This window comes from Phycodurus eques, chromosome 5 (assembly GCF_024500275.1).
Source record: "Phycodurus eques isolate BA_2022a chromosome 5, UOR_Pequ_1.1, whole genome shotgun sequence".
NCBI classification, from domain to species: domain Eukaryota; kingdom Metazoa; phylum Chordata; class Actinopteri; order Syngnathiformes; family Syngnathidae; genus Phycodurus; species Phycodurus eques.
In genome coordinates this window covers 31,440,730-31,459,901 of record NC_084529.1, presented here as the reverse complement: position 1 = coordinate 31,459,901, position 19,172 = coordinate 31,440,730, and the positions used below count along the sequence as shown (strand labels likewise).

Sequence of the window (19,172 nt, the reverse complement as noted above, 5' to 3'; positions counted from 1 at the left end):
GTTACATACAGTCATATCATAAATGATGAATATAGTTAAGTATTGTTGTAAAACACAACCTATGTATTCTTGATATATTGTTATGGCTTGGCAGGGGCTGAGACTCGCCGCCTTAAAACCCGCAAATGCCTTGTTGCCATTCAGCTGAGCTGAGCGGGCGGGTACCAACCTCGTAGTGGCCAGCTACTTTGAATATGAATTGACAAACCTTCATCACAATGTCAGCGATTTCCGACGGCACCCATTTTGCAAGCCATTTACAGTTGATTGACCTAGATGTCAAACTGAAACTATGGAACAGGCTTATTTTGGCCTATGTTGCAGTCTGCATTAAACAGTAGGGGGAAAAAATGGATTCTGATGGAAGGGGGGCCTTGAAATCAGTTGGCCTCTGTCTGGCTTTACGACTTATTTCGGTTGATTGGATATTATTGTAGAATGGCTGTACATTTTCATAATGCGTAGTGCATGTATGTGTGTTTACAATTAGCTCACTCAGTACTTGAGGTAAAAAAAAAAAATAGAAGCACACTATTATTATCAAAAAGACACCTATTCACCGGACATACAGTTATTCACATTTAGGAGAAAGTCCTATTTTTACATGGCAGTAGTGTGATTATTTACATTCAGGTCTTTTTGATATTTGCAGACTGTCTTAACTTTTTTATACGACGATCACAGGAGCAAACGAACGCAATATAACTTTCGGTAAGTCGCCAGTCTGTTGGTCTCATAAGAACGTTGTCAATTAGTAGAATGGAGACTACAGTTGTGCCACCAGCACTGACGAGAAGAAGAAAGAGAGAACCATCAGAGAAACTGTACGACTGCCCAAAAACTGGAATGTGTGCTGAGTTTAGAATGATTCCAAATGGTATAGCAAAGCATGGAGAATCCCAGAGTGTCATGCCCCCTGAACCATGCGTGTGCTGAAGGCTCCTCGAGCAGCCTGGAATCAGACACACTAAAACAATGAGCACTAGACAGGAGCTACTGTCGGTAAGGAGAATTGTAAATGTTATTACGTTTTTGGGTTGACAACAATCCTTTCTCACTCACTCAAGCGATAGCAAAAGAAGCATACTGTGTTAAACAGCTCAGGGCAGAGTTGAATATGTTACAGTGCAGATTTGTAAAGTTTGGGGCAAATATAAAAGCGTAGAGGAGAACAGGAAAGCCCCGCACAAATCCATCTCAGCTCCACACAATGGTGGCAGCAGCCTTCCCTGAAGGAAATGAATGTTTACCCTTGTTATTCAATAGTTCCTTTTTGTGTTGTTGAAGAATAGAGCCAGGCACAAGAATGATCAAAAAGCTCGAAATCCCGCCACAATTATCGCACGATGCTCCGTCGGGTGTTTGCACTCCCAGTTGAGGCTGGTATATTGGGAAAGTGGCATCTTACCAACTCGATCCGCCACACTCCACACATCAACCACTTTGTCCCTAAGATGTACGTTTGTACCTCTAGCTTCGTTTGAGAGGAGGAGAAGATCATCATTCCATCCCTGTTGCACCCACCCTGGCCGGCCACACTGTGGTGCTTTGCGTGCAGCAGACGGAGCTGCGGGCTGCAGGGACGGATGAGAGTTACCGTATTCAAACACAGATCTATTGTATGCACAAGTAGACGACAAGGAGCGTCTTCTTTCATTTTGATCAATGGTATGATATCATTTTTCAAGATTTAGTCTGCTTACATCGGTGGATGTTCACAGCACCAAAGATGCAGTTTTCCATGAAAGTCTTGAAGCTTTGTAATGTTTCCCCAGCTTTCCCTCTCATTCTGTGTCTTTCTTTCGGGTTTCCTTCCGAACATCTGCTCCTAGCCAGCCACCTGCCTGCTGTCAAATGCAATATTAATGTACGCCATCCACTGTTAATTATTACCCCTGAATGTGGTCATGTCAAGCTGAATATGCATAACAGGATTGTAAAGACCCATTTTATTAGAGGTGATCACTCTCTTTCCTGTCTTTCTCCTTCTCTTTTTCTTCCCCTCGACCGAACGCCATTTCTCAGGTCTTTCTATCCGCTGAAGTTGTAATTGCGAGCGTGTGTTTTTGCGCGCGAGTGTGTTTGTGTGTACTCGGCGTGCCTCTATACACCACTACAGCTTGTTTCCCAGGAGACGCACAACTGCGTGTGCGAGGAGGGTGGCAGAGGGATGGTCGAGGGGTGGCTGAAGGGATTGGGTGATGGAGGGGTGGCATGTCGGCCCAGGGAAGGAAAAGGGGGACTGTCGAGGGGTGAAGTAATGAGAGGTGTTGTAGGAGGGGAGCTGCGGAGGGGGTGGCAGTAAAGCGAGGCCAGGCGGGTGGCATGGCAGTGGGGCCTCCTTGTGTCCTAGTCCCCCTTGTCCCTCCTGGTCCCTTTTGCGGACAGCATCTGCAGCCTGCTTTACATGCAAAACACACCCTGCAGAGAGGGCGTCTACACATGGGGCTAAGGGGACAAGAAGAAAAGCATTCCTGAGGCAGTGCTGGGCGAAGAGGGAGGTGGGTCTCTTCAACAGCCTCTCTCTACCAGTGTCTCTCCCAGATGAATCCACGGGGGAAAGCAGTAATGAGGGATGAGAGGATAAATTCACTACAGATTATTTCGCTTTGCTTCTGCCTCGAGCTCATTTCCATACACAGTCAATGCCATTTTTTTTCCCCCGTCAAGTTTCATTGACACCAGCCCTGACGCTATCAACCAATTTCATCCTTATGGCAGTTTCTACTTAACCCGAGAACGAGCTCTTAAGTCCGTGAAACTTGAGAAAACTGGGATCGGACTAGTTTTGACGTTTTCAGAAAACACTGAATCTACTACATCCGTGGTGGCGGATATGTCATCTGAGCTAACACGCTCATATTTCAGCATGATAACACATTTTAGAAACAGAAACATTTGAGCACTATATTTCAATTGAAATGAACTATTTTTTCAGTAATCACCGAAGACTTTGCACCCGCGCACAAACGCTGTATGCGTACGCTTACAAGATAAGAGAAGACGCGTTGCAATGCGCACGACAATCGTTCTGGACATGCGGCGGATGCGGTGCGTATGGTACATAGAATATTTGATCCCAATCCCAAGTTCCTTCCAATTGGTTTGTTTTTGAATTGGGGGAAATCATTTTTCGAACGGAATTAATAACCAGGAAAATTGTGGCAGGTTTTTAGATAAAGATAATATCAATTATTTCCTAGTTATTTATTGATTGGGAGTGGGAGAACCTTTCTGATTGTTCTGAACTCTGGTTTCAAGGTGTTATCTTGAGCCGAATAATGCTGCTCAGGGGATTTTGGACATCGCGGATGGAGGTCTGTGGGGTTGTACTGTCGCATCACTATCCAGAGCTCATGTCTTGTTGCACTTCTTTGATGACAAATTAGCTGAGAGTCAATCAACCGTACCTCTTCTGCTTGTCGCTAAGTAGTGTACTCCATTTTGCCTTCCATTTCTTCATGACACAGCTAATCGACAATTGCACACAGTTGACTGAATTAGCAATTGTTTCTTTGATTACCGTTCTCATCCCTCGTTAACATTTTGTGACACGAATTGTCACTTGACTGGTTTTGTTTACACTTACACAACGTTGGCAGGAAAAAGCAGCAGCCAAATGAATGGCGCCTATGTCACCTTTGACAGCACAAAACGTAATAGGTGAAACATTACCGACTTATATAATGTGCCTGCAGACGTTTTCAACTACCTCATTAACTCTGTCATCCTACTCTTCGGCGTCTACCGGAAGAGAAAGAACGTCATCGTCACTGGCAGGGTAAGTCTTGCTTCAGGTAAACGAGATAACGTTAGCACCGAGTCGTGTCATGTAAGTAACTAACCTAGTGCTAGTTTACTAACCTATCCTATCTCATAGCTTCAACACAGAGGCCACCAGGTAGTCTATATTAATATTTATTGCTGAAGATCTTAGATCTGTCTCAAATATATTTAAACCACTTCATGTTTTCCGAATGCCATTGTAAGCGTGATGATTTGGTGGGGTTTAGATTAGGGAATGTCGGCGATCTTTGTCAAACTCTTTTGAGATTAAGGGCTATAACAGTGGTAGCCAACCTTTTCAAGCCCAAGATCACCCCCCCCCCCCCCCGCAGAATATAAAATGAGATCTACCATTATAATATGTTCAGAAAAACACACTCGTGTCATTACGTTTGGCACTTTTGACAGGACCAATGCAAACATACAAAGAAAAGTAGCATGATTTTAACTATTTAAAAAAGCTGAGCAATTTTCAATGGCTTGAAAAGCAATTGCCCTGATTTCAACCCTCTCCTAAATTCTTGCTTTTTCACTCGCTGTCGAGTGGATAAATGTCTTCGAAGTTGTCACGAGTCGCCACTGCCGCTCAAGGTTGCCTCGTTTGTTTATGCATGTAGATGCACACGGCATGTGCATATGAGGCATATGGTCTTCCCATTTGATGATGTGAGGAGGAATTTGCTTTCCCGTTCCAGATGGAAATAACGTAACTATCGTCTTTGCTTTCTTCTTATTTTTTTTTTATTATTTTTTTATTTTTTTTATGTCAGATAAATCCGACGACCTCTGTGAAGTTTGCAGGCTGACGAGCAGCATAACCTTTCTGTGCCTTTCAAAATAACATGAACATCCATCCATCCATTTTCTGTACCGCTTATCCTCACTAGGGTCGCGGGCGAGAGGCGGGGTAGACCCTGAACTGGTCGCCAGCCAGTGTTATGAAATAATACACTCATTAACCCTTTGGTGATCAAAAAGAACGAAGGATGCATTGTTATGAAATGCAGCATCACGTTTCACACTCAGATGTTCTGGTAGAAATTGCTGCATTCAGCCATTTCACGAATGAATGGACGGAGATTTGTAAGGTGGTAGCCCCTATTCTTGGTTCAATGACTGCATTTTATGGGTGACATGTCATTTCCATAAACAATCATGATTGAAAACATATTCTGCCATCATTTTTCTCTTCACTTGTACATACGGTGGTCACATAGGATTAGCACTCCCTAAAGCAGGAATGCAGTACCTTTCAGCATTTGAGCACAGTTTATGGGAGTCACGCATGTTGTCATCTTTTGGGATCTTTTAGAATGTGGTCAAATGCTCTCACCTTCCCATTTTTTTTTTTGTTCCGGCATCTTGGCTCACAACAGCTATCGATCACGGTTTCGGGGTCTGACATTAAGCCTTTTTGAGCGGTTGCCCCGTACGGCCACCGTGATCCAAGTTGTGTCTCTCAAAAAGAATCGCCCTTGAACTGTTGAAGTTAATCATAAAACTAAACACTCAACAAAAAGATTTCCACACGTATGTCTTGATACAACGCAGGTAGTTTTAGTACCACCGCCATCTTAATGCTGACGACTTCATGCAAAATCCTATTGACAGGCTAACAGAGCTGCCGCCGAAGTAGAGTTCCTTACATTATATAGCTCCAAATAACCAATAGTCGCACACAAACACTGCAGCAACATAGACAGACAGATAATGTAATACTCACAGGCATATATTCTTCCTAATCCCTGAAAAACAAGTTATCTTTAATGCAGTTTAATCGCGACTTTCTTGTGGCCTGAGGACTTCCGATGAAGTTGTGTTCTGCATGCGTGCACTACGCTGCCCTGAAGAGGCCAAGGCGCTCTGAGCAGGAATGGCACTCTCTGTAATACAAGGCACACAACACAGGGACAGCACAGGGTGACTGGCGGAATAACACAAAGAATTGATCATGAAATTCACTTTTAATTATCAATTTTTATTGATTTTTTTTTCCCGATTCATTACCGTAGCCCTGATTAACGTCAATACCAATTTAGAGGATCATTCATTCATTTTCCGTAGCGCTTATCCTCACTAGGGTCGCGGGCGTGCTGGAGCCTATCCCAGCGATCTTCGGGCGAGAGTGAGGTACACCCTGAACTGGTCGTCAGCACGTTCACACCTACGGGCAATTTAGAGTCTTCAATCAACCTAGCATGCGTGCCTTTGGGATGTGGGAGGAAACCGGAGTACCTGGGGAAAACCCACCCAGGCACGGGGAGGACATGCAAACTCCACACAGGCGAGGCCGGATTTGAACTGTGAGGCAGTCATCCACCGTGCTGCCAATTTAGAGCATCATTCGAAGAAAAATAATACATGCAACATACAGAACTAGAGATGAAATGAAATGAACTGAGGTGAGTTATCCCTAACTTTAGATTGACTAGCTATGTATGTCACAACTTGTCACACAAATGTCTCCACAGCTTGCAATGGCGCATCGCTTCCTCATCTGCATCTGCTAGTTTTAGGTGCATTCGTGCTACTTTTGGCTCAGAAGTGTACACTACTTTGCCTCGTTAGTAAATGAGGAAGAAAGAAATATATATATACATGTATGCCGATCCGAAGGGGACACATTCAGACTGAACCGAAACAGTTGAAATGAATAGTTTGGAAAACGTTCCACCTCTAATTTTTCGAATTTCTGTGGATGAAATTGTGAAACATGCAGTCTGTCTCCAAAATGCATGCTTGTGAAGTACGTAGCGCACCGTGCATCAGCGATTGGGGGCCACGCAGCCTCTCAAAATATCCACACTCTCCTTTATAAAAAGCAAATGAAACTAGTTAAGTTAGCTGGCTGCGAATGGGGCAATGGACTGATCCAGGCGGGGATATTTATTTTTTCTGGGCTATCTATCTTGTTCAAGCCATTCCTTATGGGAGGGATTTGACCTGATAGGTGCAAAACATGATGCGGTAAAATGGCTTGATCGATTTAAGTGGCTGAAACTCCAAATATTCAATATTATTAAATGTATATTTCAAAGGCAAGAATGTGTTGATGTCATCGTATTTATTTATGAAAATTGTACTGGCCCAAATGGCCCCAGCCTCTGTCAGGTGCGTAGTGTTGGACCTTGATTTGACTTCCTAAAAAAAAAAAGAAAAACAAAGTGCATTTTCCTGCCAAGACGTCGGTTTCTGATTTGCTTTATTGAATGCTGGAGGTCTTTTGGGATGCTGATGCTGATGCTGATGCTGGACAATAAAAAAGATGCTACCAGAGTGGCCAGAATTCTGCACCTAAGATTTAGCTCTGAAAAAGCCTTTTGGATTAACGGTGAAACATCAACAACCAAGAAGAGTCCAGTTTCCTCCAATCAGGTTTTGTGCGTCACTCGTGCAGTTGTTTAACTGCATTTTTTTCGTGCGTAAACATGTGGGTTGGTTCCGGTGTGAAATAAACGGGAACTCTGTGATATTGTCTCTGGGTCACTTGAAATATACGTTTGTACAACGCCCAAGTAATTGGATGTAGCCAATAAATTGAAATTTTGTTTTGATTTGTTTCTCTTAAGGAATTCTCCCAGTCTGAGCCACTCTTCCAGGAAGGTATTAACTTAGAATCAAATATTTTCCTTATCCCCATTGTCGCCATCTTTTCCTGCTGAACTTAGGGTGCGACCAATCTGTCCACAGTAGTTGTCTGTTAATGGCATTAACGTTCTGTATTCTGAGTAGAGGAAAAAACAAAGGGATTATATTCTAATTGTGCCTTTTATTTCAGAGCTTCCCCATTTTCCTTCCATTATGTTCAGTGTTAAGTCACCATGCTGCCTCTAACAATGTATCCAACACTAACCAGATGCCGTGGCATGTGAGTCATCTGTATGTGTGCACATTTGTGATCCTGCGTGTCTGAATGCCACCTGCCAAGGCAAGCATCACATATTTGAATGTACTCGTCATGGCCTTTGCACTGTTACATGTCAAATCACGCAGGTTGCAATGGGTCCCAGTCTGCCAAGAAATGGCAGGAGAGAAAATAACACAGGCACACTTTTGGCTAATGTCTCGCAGGCATCGTAATTGGACCAGGACTGTCGTTTTGGACCAATTTTGAAGATGCAAGTTACCAAAAATGGCTTTATTTTTTTCTGCCAATTGACTCAGTCTTGCGATGTAGGATACTCGAGTGACCTTTTGTGGTGTTTCATCTGATGCGGACCATCTTTGAAAGGTCGTCATCCCTTCTAGTGAGCCATGAACGAAAAAATATTCTGGTGCTTCTCCAGTTTGTCAGTAAACCCATCCATCCATTTTCCATACTGCTTATCCTCACTAGGGTCGCGAGTGTGCTGGAGCCTATCCCAGCTGACTCTCGTTGAGGTGCAGTCGTTCATGTAGAGAGAGAAGAGCAGCGGAGAGAGGACACAACCTTGGGTCGCCCGGTGCTGGTGGTGCGTGTCGATGAGGTGGTGTCCCCCAGCCTGACCTGCTGTGTCCTGCCTGTCAGGATGCCACTTTTTCACCGTTTTCACAAGTAGGCTTCGCACATTTAAGTTCTTGCCTTTATGTTGGTATTAAGTAAATTAAGCAGTGGTCAGACGAGCCCAGAGCTGCACGAGGTATAGCGCGATATGCGTTATTTAGCGGAATATAGCAGTGGTCTAAAATGTTATTTTCCCTGGTAAGTCAGTCAATGTGCTGCTTGCATTTAGTATTTAGAGTTCGTGGTTGAGTTTAGCTTTGTTAAAGTCCCCAAGAATAATGAGGGGTGAGTCTGGGTGCTTTTTTTCAATTTCGTTTACTTCAAGTGCGGCATTCGTGTTAGCTTGAGGCCGAATGTAAACACCGGTGAGAATGAAAGATGGGAACTCACAAGGCGAGAATGGCTTACAGTTCGAAAACAGCGACTCGAAATGCGGGCTGCAGTGTGTGCTGAGCTCCGTGACGTCAGTACACCATTTTCCGTTGAAATAGAAGCATATCCCGCTGCCTTTTCTTTTTCCCGATAACTCCATGATGCCGTCTGCCCGGTGAAGATCGAAGCCCGGAAGCATTACGGAGCCATCAGGGACAGCCTCACAAAGCCATGTCTCCGTAAAGCACAGGGCGGTCTTTACTGGTCTTTGTCAGAAGATGAAGCTCGTCCATTTTGTTGGGTGGGGAGCGTAGATTCGCGAGCTGGAGCAACGGGAACGCCAATCTGTAGCCTCTCTTGCGGAGCTTCACTCGGATGGCGCCGCAATTCCCCCTTCGTCGCCTCCGTCTCCGTGCGCCAGAGACCGCAGCCGACCCAGCGGTGAGTAACTCGGGGAAGAAACTGAGCAGATTTGCAAAAGTTGGTGAAAGAAAGTCCGGGGTAGACTCTCTGATGTTTAGCAAGTCTTCCCTTGTGTAAGTGGGTCGCGTAATGTCTCCAAAGACGAACGAAAAACATAGACAACACTAGAGAGCACGTAACTGAGGCGTCCACACGGATAAGCGCCATCTTGGATCAATAGTATACCCACAGTATAACCTCTGCAACTGAATTGGAGAAAAAAAGTGTTCACACCATCTTATAATTGGGGATACGGCTGTTCAAAATTAACAAATCACATTCAAATTTATGTTAAACGGGAGTAACACACACCCGCCATGATGCGAAGCAGTCAATTTACAGTACACTTCAAAATGTAGTCGCTCAGTGACAAATCTAGGCCTATTGAATTCAACACAAGGCTGATTTCCTTGCAGGAAACCATGACTTATTCTCTTGTATGAATGGTAGCAGCTGGATACACAGGTTTATTCTAACCTTCTGCCATATAATGGAAGAGCACTTAATTGTTCTGCATTTCACTATATGTCGCAGGCATAGATGAACAAATGATGATTTTTGGCCAGATTAAGTGAAATTGGATAATTTCCTGCAGGTCCCCTGATGATCTCTCACGGCACAGTTGCGTGTCACAGGCACCCTGGTTGGGAATCACTGATTGAAAGTACCTCTGATTAACCCCAATTAAAGTCCTGCTGTTTTAAAACACCTCGGATTTCTTGAGCACTAAATAAACATTGGAAAACAGTGAATCCCGGCCCCGCCTGTGTGGAGTTTGCATGTTCTCCCCGTGCCTGCGTGGGTTTTCTCCGGGCACTCCGGTTTCCTCCCACATCCCAAAAACATGCGTGGTAGGTTAATTGAAGACTCTAAATTGCCCGTAGGTGTGAATGTGATTGTGGATGGTTGTTTGTTTGTTTGTGCCCTGCGATTGGCTGGCAACCAGTTCAGAGTGGACCCCGCCTCCTGCCCGAAAATAGCTGGGATAGGCTCCAGCACTCCCGTGACCCTTGTGAGGATAAGCGGCTCAGAAAATGGATGGATGGACGTGCAACACTGTCCATCACCAAAAGAACACCATACCTACGGTGAAGCATGACAGTGGTAGCATCACGCTTTGGAGCTGTTTTTCTAAAGCTGAAACTGGGGCCTTAGGCAAGGTGGAGGGAATTATGAAATGTTCCAGATAAGTTAGAGTTAGCATAAATACTTAAGGGTTTTGGAAAAAAATGGCAGGAAAAAACTGCCAAAACAGCTGAACTTGTTTTGCGTTCATCAAAGGCACTTAATATGGTGGTAGATGTGTGTTAACCCCCATTTATTTTTAGTTTGAATGTGATGAGTTAATTCTGATTCAGTTATAAGAGGGTGAGCACACTTGTGAAAACACACGATCACAGTTGTTTATTTTTACTTCCCCGCTTGAAAATATAATTTTTCAATTGAGAGGTCATAAGTAACATTAATTGTAGAAAAAGATGAGAATGTATCTTTTTTATATCACAAAAACCTGGCATTTGAACAGTCCCCTGTTATATCCACTGTACATTTATGCACATTTTTGCGAGAAGAAAAAAGCGTGTTTTCCATTCGTTTCCAACAAATGATAAATGAAAAGTAATAGGTTACAATGCTCAACTGCCTCAGTTTCTAAATTAGCACCCCACTAGCTGCTTGTACTTTGTGTTTCCACAAAGGTAAGCTTCCTCTCACTTGTTTCAATAATGCTGCAGAAATGGTTTGTGCAAGATTGCGCTCTTTGTGTAACTAGTGTGTGTAACAATAAACGGAGGAAATGAGTGCAATTGCCTGACTTAGTGTTAAGATTGTACCTATGAGGAGTTACAAGACTGTCGGCTCAGGTTTCAAAGGACAGGCCATAAGGGTGCCGGTTAGTGAGAGAGACGAATGAACTGTTTCCTTAATTTTACTGTATGTCAATCAGGCATGACCAGCTTCTGAATGAATTGGCTGCATAAGAAAGATTTTCTCAAAAATGAAATACTGACAAAATGTCTGTGAAGCTAATGTCGCTCATACACTGCTAATCAGTCAGCTTAACTATCCAGCAAACAAGACACTAACCAGGGCTTTCAGCGACTTAAAAAAAAGTTTTGTCCTCGACTATAATGTGCTGAAAATCGAGCCGAAGTCGGTTAATTGATGATTTTTCAGCTAGGTACAGCGTCCCCAACCTTTTTTTGCGCCATGGACCGCGTTCACGTCAAGACAAAACAAAAACAAACAAAAAACAAGCCAATAAGATTTCAAATACAACTTATCATTACGCTGTATGTACTGTAGTTGAAATGAAGAGGAGTCTCGCACAAGTTTCTCTTCAACTCGCCAGCCGGTCTCATGTTCTTGTTGTGTTGTGAGACGTGACATCGTTGCTAGGCTAAAAAGAATGAAGCATTTCTCTGTTTCCTTGTCTCCATTTTACTTGTGCGTTTATTGTATTTGAGGCTAAACTTGCATATTTTGCAAATGTCTGTGCTACCGATCACATTTTTGGTCAAATATTTCCACGTTTGTACTTTGTTGTATCCGTACATCCATATACGCCATATACATTGACACGTGTTGAAAAGCGACTCGTGTCACAATGTTGGCGCTTGTATCATACAGTTCTCGTTAACACACAGTTGTTGTCAGTTTATTACTGGACATCAAATTTTGGCAGTGAAGATGGAGTTTCGCTAGGTGCCCCTGCACTCATTGCTTGCCGTCAGCAAATGTTGCGCACACCAACTGTCTGTCCTCTCAGCTCTTATCCAAAAGCATCTCTTTTGTCAATCTAGGCCACAGGTGTCCAATTGGTAGCCTTGGGGCCAGATCCGGCCCGCCACGTCATTTGATGTGGCCCGCGAGAGTGTGCATCGACTTTGTGTTTCTTTCTCTAAAATACCAAAATTGCAAATTGGCTTCACTTTTAAAAATATTGAGATATTGCAAACATTTTTTGTTACCAACCACACATTTAAAATAAAATTGATTCATACTCTAGTTGAACAAACAGTTTTTACTGGCTTCTGTTTTCAAAAGTAATTATCCATTAATTTGTGTATATGTAATAATATGAGGCATTCATATGGGTTTGCAGCCATAACGGCTCTCCGAGTGGAACCATAACTGTGATGTGGCCCGCGACGAAAATGCGTTTGACACCCCTGGTCTAGGCCTAGGTGCCTGTTTAAAACTTAACCGATTGTTTGCAAGTCAACATGTTACATGGGACGCAACAACTCTGTTGTGGTCCGCTATATCGTTGTTTTGAGTGGTACAGACTTGTGGCTGTCCAGACTGAGCACATAACACACATGCACACATCCCATTTTTGCTGGTAATTGTTTTCAGCGTTTTTTTCAGAAACAATAACAGCCATTTTTGAAAAGTTCCACTGTAAGAACAGGTTTAAAATATTTACATTTCAAGCTTCCAGATCACCTCATGAAAATGAAAAGCCCAAACGACAGTTTTTCTGTCCATACAAAATGTAGTAAAACATATTTTTTGCCCCGTGTTTACACAGACACACAAAAAAAATGGGGTTAAAATGGAAAATTTGAAATGCCAGTTTTCCCGTGGAAACACCGAAAGCTGCATCTGCTCTAAAATAGACGACATGCGCGTGAGCAAGTACGTCACATTCATTCATGAATGGCAGAAAACTGAACTGTCGCATGTGTCCCTCAAGATGACACTTCTTCGGCGAAGTGTACATTTACTGTGACCGGCGAGGACTCATTACTCCCATAAGTGTCATTCTAACCCTCAATATGTACAATGTAAATATACTTTCCGATAAGCCCAAGACGACAAACAATTGGTGTATTGCTGCAGGTGGTTACTTAAATGCTGTTTTCATTTGGAAATTCCATTTTCTCGAGACACTTATCTCAGTTATCAGACTTATTGCAATAGATGCTTACACCTTGCTAATTTGTTAACTTGAATTCTAATCATATGCCACCAAAACATTGCATGTGGAGGTTTGAGCATGCGGTCAACTTCCTTCCAAAAGCTGCTGTTGGATCACAGGAGCATTAGTTGCAGCAGCTGGGGTTGTTGGGCTGACTCAACAGCTGTCTGGTTTGTCTACTTTTTTTCTCTTTTGCGCCAAAAGAGGAACTCCAGGAATCATCCATGGTGTCCTCTGCCAGCACATACCTCACATGCTTGGGGAGTAAAAATGAAAGAACGCCTTTGCTACCTTGCAGACACCGAATCTTCATTACTGTGAATGTTATATTACTTTTCCCTTCCGATGTTGTTGTCTTTCATATTTTCCGTCTTGTTTACGTAGTGTTCTATCTTAATCTTTCTCCCATTGCAGTGGCATAGAAAGCCTTTTGGATAGCCACTTCCAGATGTTGAAGCTGCTCTGAAGGGAAGATGCAAACCATTGTATAATTACAAATGTACACAATTAGGATCCGGTTTGAAGGCCGGCTCTAATCTTAGCTGAATACCTCCCTGGGTTCCCCAAAGAAAGAGGTTCATGGTATTGGAGTTTGGGTTGAGTGAGCGCGTGGTCAACTCGATGGGATCTTCAAATGGAAACATTTCCAAAAACCCAAAACAAAAACAGCCCTTTCTTTAAAAGGACACATAGCTGTTATGTACGGCATCTGCAGCTCTCTTTTTCCCATCGGTAAACATTACATTTGTGCGTGTTGTTATGGATATCTTTATCTGTGGATGTCTGCGTGTACAGTGTGCTTACACTATATACATTCACACAATGCAAACATGAGTCACGTGGTGGTACACGGCAAACTCGCCACCACTACTGAATCTTTATGTTTTGAGAAGTGAACTTCGGCTGTAAGATTTGTTTGATGGCGCTACCGCCCTTGGACGCGCCAGTCTCGGATGACATTTTTTGTGGGCTAAGAATCAACAACCGAGTGCATAATCTTGTAGAAAATAGTTTGTTTACTTTCATCTTCCTCCTTTTTATGTCACACTTCCCCCGACACCAAATACAAAATGGAAGCCACAAGGGCCTCTCTCTCTCTCTCGCTCTCTCTCTCTCTGTAATTTTCCATGTCTCCTTAAGCACAGAGCATAGGCAGATGGAGATGCAGCGCCCCTGCCTTCATGTGTGCATATGATTCTGTGTGACTGCATTTCCAAATGTCTGATATTTACAAATATGACATGGGTCCCGACTTTGTGCTTTTGGTTTCTTCCACATTCCCTGGCTTCCTTTAACTGTAACTGCCGTCCGTCTCCATTCCCAATGTGAGATAAATAATGTTTTTACCCTCACGTATTTGAGTCTGTTTTACTCAAGGTGTAGGTTGCTTTCTCCATGGTGCAGTTTGTTTGGTGAAGACAGTAATTAGGCATGGGCAAAACAACTGTTGTGAGACTACAGTATATCTTTTCTGGTGCAAATTTAGATTGTCAACATATTTTTTTAGAATGTAAATAATAAAAGGACATGTGTTTCGTTGTGCTGGCTGGTTCTCTCGCTAGTCCGTATACCAAACTACGTTACTGTTTACAGAATATAAACAAGAATATATTGGTCGTATGTGGTTCGTTTTGATGCATTTCAGTTTACATTTTTTGTACTGTCTGAAAATATACCAAAGAAGGGAGAACACAATAATTTTGGTCAGGAGGACCTGGAGCTGGTGATCCCATCCCATGACGGAGACTGAGAAACATTCCCTGTTTCTATACAGTCTCCCTCCTCTTTCCCTCACATACATTCACTCACCAAATGCCCCTGTCTTGTCCCAGCCCAACTAGCGGCTGTAGAGCGAGGGAACAAGAGGCCCCACCACTGGGCCAGCTGTTCCAGTTTCCCTCGCCACCCTGGGCCCCACATTCCCTCATTCAAGGGAGCTTTGTAGTTCTGACATCTTGGAACAGTTGAGCAGCTCAGGTTCTAATGCTGCTGTAATAGTAAGGAGAGAGGGCGAGACAGAGGGAGGGTGGGAGTACGTGCGGGTGGGGAAAAAAGGCTTTATGTGTGCTTGCTTGTTATGCTCAATCTCTTCACTCCCCCTCTCTTGATCCACTCAACCCCCACATTTTGCATTTCTTTACTGTACTGTACGAGGACCTATGCTGGGTATTATACGTCATCTCCACTATCCTATAATGCATTCGCAGAAAATTACGCTGTCTTGCCTCAGGGTACATGGCTTCAAAGATAATACATTTGTTCCCTAGATCTTTGTATTCGTACCTTTCTGGCCCTGGAAAAGCACAGTTATCGCTAATTCATTTGGCGGCGCTGGCTCAGTAGGTAGAGCGGGTCACCAACTGGCCAAAGGGCGGTTCGAATCCCGTCTCTGACTGTCCACTGTCGAAACAAACTGTATCCGTTTCCATTCTCTCTAGCGCATGTCCCCATTAGGCTCTCATGTGAGCTGGAGCCGATCCCAGCTGACATTGGACGATAGGCAAGGAACATCATGGACTTCGTCGCTAGCTAATTGCAGAATAAACTTTTTTCAAATATGAACAAATCAGAAGTTGACAAGCGTTTGGGAAATGGACTGTAGCCCACCTCCGAGGACTGACTCTATTACCTATCTGCTTTGATCTACAGTGTTTATCATGTCTTCTTTTATGATATGTTTTAGATTTCTTGTGTTCAGACATTTTGTTTTGGGGGGGGTGTTAAAGAGACGTTCTGAAGTGACGCCCGAAACTGTCAGCAAGGTAAGAGAACTTCTCTTTCTCCCAAAAAAAGACCCAGAATAATAAAAAAAATTCTCTGACCACAAGATGTCTGTATCATCGTCTATGTCATTTGCGCCAAACCTTTAGCTACAGCTATCATAGCTCAAGTAGTGCTCCAGTTTAACTTGCTTTACTTGGTAAAGGCTCCAATCCTTTGTCTAAGTAGAAGCGCTATTTTTCCCTCTGGCCACTTAATGTCCTGCCAACAGTTTAAGTCACTCCTGCGGAAGAGAACCTTCATTGGAAACTCAGACAGATTGAGAAGTTTAATCATGCCACCCTTGTACAGATGTGTTGACATGTATTTTTCTGGCTGCAAGATGGAAGAAAATACATGTGCTTGGCGGTAATAGGGCTGGTCATGATTCAAACATTTTGGATCATAGCAAGAAATGTGTGCTGGACAGAACAAAACCCTCTGGTCAATGACATGCAGACCTCTTAGATTCCTCTGAGTGCAACTGTCAATGGTCTCAGTGATGGAACTTATTTTGCAGTTAATGCATTTTTCTCTCATTCCGCTGTCGTGCTGATATGACACAGATACAATGAATGTCTCTTTGTAAGAAGTTTAGAAATGTGTCTATATGAAGTCAGTCATCTACAAAAAGATGTTAGAAACTCAGATGTGTTTCTTGTAGTACCCACTGGTGACCTTAAGATGGAACTGCTGCATACATTTTACTGGGTTTCAAGTGTGTTCTCAGTTTATGATGTGGTACTGAAATGCCATTTAGAGTGTTTTAGTCAAGTTGTATTCAGTCGTGTGTATTAATTGATAAAGGCAGCCCTAATGATGGGAAACTGTGATGCCTAGTTTATATGTAATGCACTGATGAAAGCACCGACTGAATTTGACAAGCGTGACGGCGCCGATCCACGACCTGTATAGGCTTTTACTGTATCACGAGCACAGAGTTCTGAAAAGAAATGGGACCAATCATTAGGTCAGGTGCAATGTCTCTGAAAAAAATACATTATTAGAGCACCTTATCAGCAGTATGTGCTTTATTGACTGGTCCTCTTCTGACTCTGAAACTATTCTGCATTTATAACATATTCCAAACCCATGATGAAAGTAACACATTTAAGTAAGATATGATTCAATAAAATTCTAAGATTCTCTTGAAATTAACAGCATTTGTACGCACGATATTATGTAGCAGCAAGATATTGAATATATGAATGAAAAAACAACAAGGATCTTTGAATTGATATTTATATTTTCTGTATTTTCATCTTACATGTGTGGGAGATGTCTGGACCACTTCTTTTTTGTTAGTAATTAAATATCCAGTTCCTCCCGTTCTGACTAGGAAGCTCTATTTTGAAAAGTTGTCTTCTGGGGGCTTTAATCATATTGCAATCATGAATCATTGAATTTTCGTTGCATCAAGATTCTTGATTCAACCATAGGAAATCTAGGCAAGTAGCCTGGGCATTACTGCTGCATTTCTTCAGCAAGCACTACAGAATGTACTTATTTCCACATCATTTCTGGGCCAAAAGGAAGCTGTATGGTCACTATGTCTTGCTGCCAGGCCCTCTCATCGGTAAAATAATGTGTACCGTCATTTCTTGTGTATCATGCGCACCCATGTATAATGCGCACGCCAAAAGTTGACCCCAAATTCTGGAAAACCCTTCTACCTATGCATAATGCATTTTTACAATGCATGATTTTGCTTCGACCCATATGATCAAAACATTAAGTCTTATCTGTATTTTGTTAGTTTTTTCAAAGAATTATTCTGACGTTAGACACCTTATTTGAACACACAATACTTTATTTTTATTGACTTGCTCTTATTTTGAAATTCACAGCCCTGCTTTTATTTTGTAAATGAGAAAACACACAGTTCTGCTCATATGTTTGATTACCCAGGCATTATTTGTAAGATGTGTACAATTCTTTTAATAAAACATGAAGGACCTGGCGAAACACATTTAATTTTATTTTAATGGGATTTAAATTAAACTGTCAAGCATTTCAGAAAAGCATTATCATTAAACAAAACATTACAATAAAGAAATTAATGATGGTTGTCGTTCAGTCATCAGTCGTATTAAAAAACAAAACAATATTTCACAAATTCTCCCTGGGTATGTAAACTTATTAGCACAATTGTACATATATGCAGTCATATGTACCCCTGTCATATTGGAATGAAAGTGTAGTCTACACCTTTTTCATAACCTCTAGGTGGCATACTAGAATGAAAGTTTACAACTTTTTCATAGCCTCTAGGGGGCGCGGACGTAGTGGAATGAAAGTGTACAGCTTTTTCATAACCTAGATGGCGGCATACATTGATAAAATGTGAAAGTCTTTTTCTTTTTCTCCTATACCTATGTATAATCCGCACTATTGACTTTTGACCATTTTTGGGGGTAAAAAAAGTGGCGGCAGTGTAAGAGCAAGGCGAAGGGACTGGACTGACCTGACTGCAGTCATGACCTTTACCCTACTGTGGCAAATAACATTTTAATGCTAATGTTAATTCTGAGACACAAAAATTGTCAAGATGTCACTCGGGGTCTTCTTTAGCTTATATATTTATTATATGATATTAAAATTTTTACTGTCGCAACTCAAAAGTATCACGGTAATACGATAAATGTACATAATATCATTTAATATATATAGTAAATATAATATGATTATTTAAATTTTTGCTCCCTTACTTCATCAACCACAGACTTTGAAGCTTTTTTTCTCATTGTCCCCATTCTTAGTAAAATACTGGAAAGCCATTTGTTAACGACTGACCCCAATAAGACAGATTATCCCCGCACAAAACAGCAGGTGTGAAAGCACAAAGAGTGAGGTCATAAACACTGGAACAATTGCCCAACATAATAGATTTTCATAAATTTTTCAAAAGATTGGCTGAGCCTGACACCATAAACAATGCATATGTACTTTGTATCAGATTTAGATTTTTTTTCTTTCAAATTTCACCAAGTACAATGAATACTTTTTAAAATTCTGCCACATGGCACATAAACCTAACCGCCTGTATGGTGACCGAAATGCGCTTACTTCAAACTTTATTTTGTTGAAAATTCCATCATGATTTTGTTGTCTGGGAGAACCCCATTGGGGTCACTAATTCCATAAACCAGTTTCATGGTTTTAATTGTCAACAAATGTCCTTTAAACTGGATTTAATTGGCTATTATGGAAATGTACTCAAAGGATAATTCTATAACTACTCTACATTCCACCCTGGCCTTATACTCTGTGAGACATCACCGTACGCTCAAAAATCTAAAGACTTGTTCAACTTGTCTTTCCACCTTGCACAGCCAGCCAGAGGAGCAACACTGCGATGACCAGTAGTTAATCACTGCCAGCCTTCCC

General features: G+C 42.2%; 1 protein-coding gene across 1 annotated transcript in view; it reads left to right on the top strand.

The window, feature by feature from the left end:
- Positions 1-19,172, top strand: part of ccnd2a (cyclin D2, a) — a 207,454-nt gene that overhangs the window by 21,645 nt on the left and 166,637 nt on the right. The window lies entirely within an intron of this gene.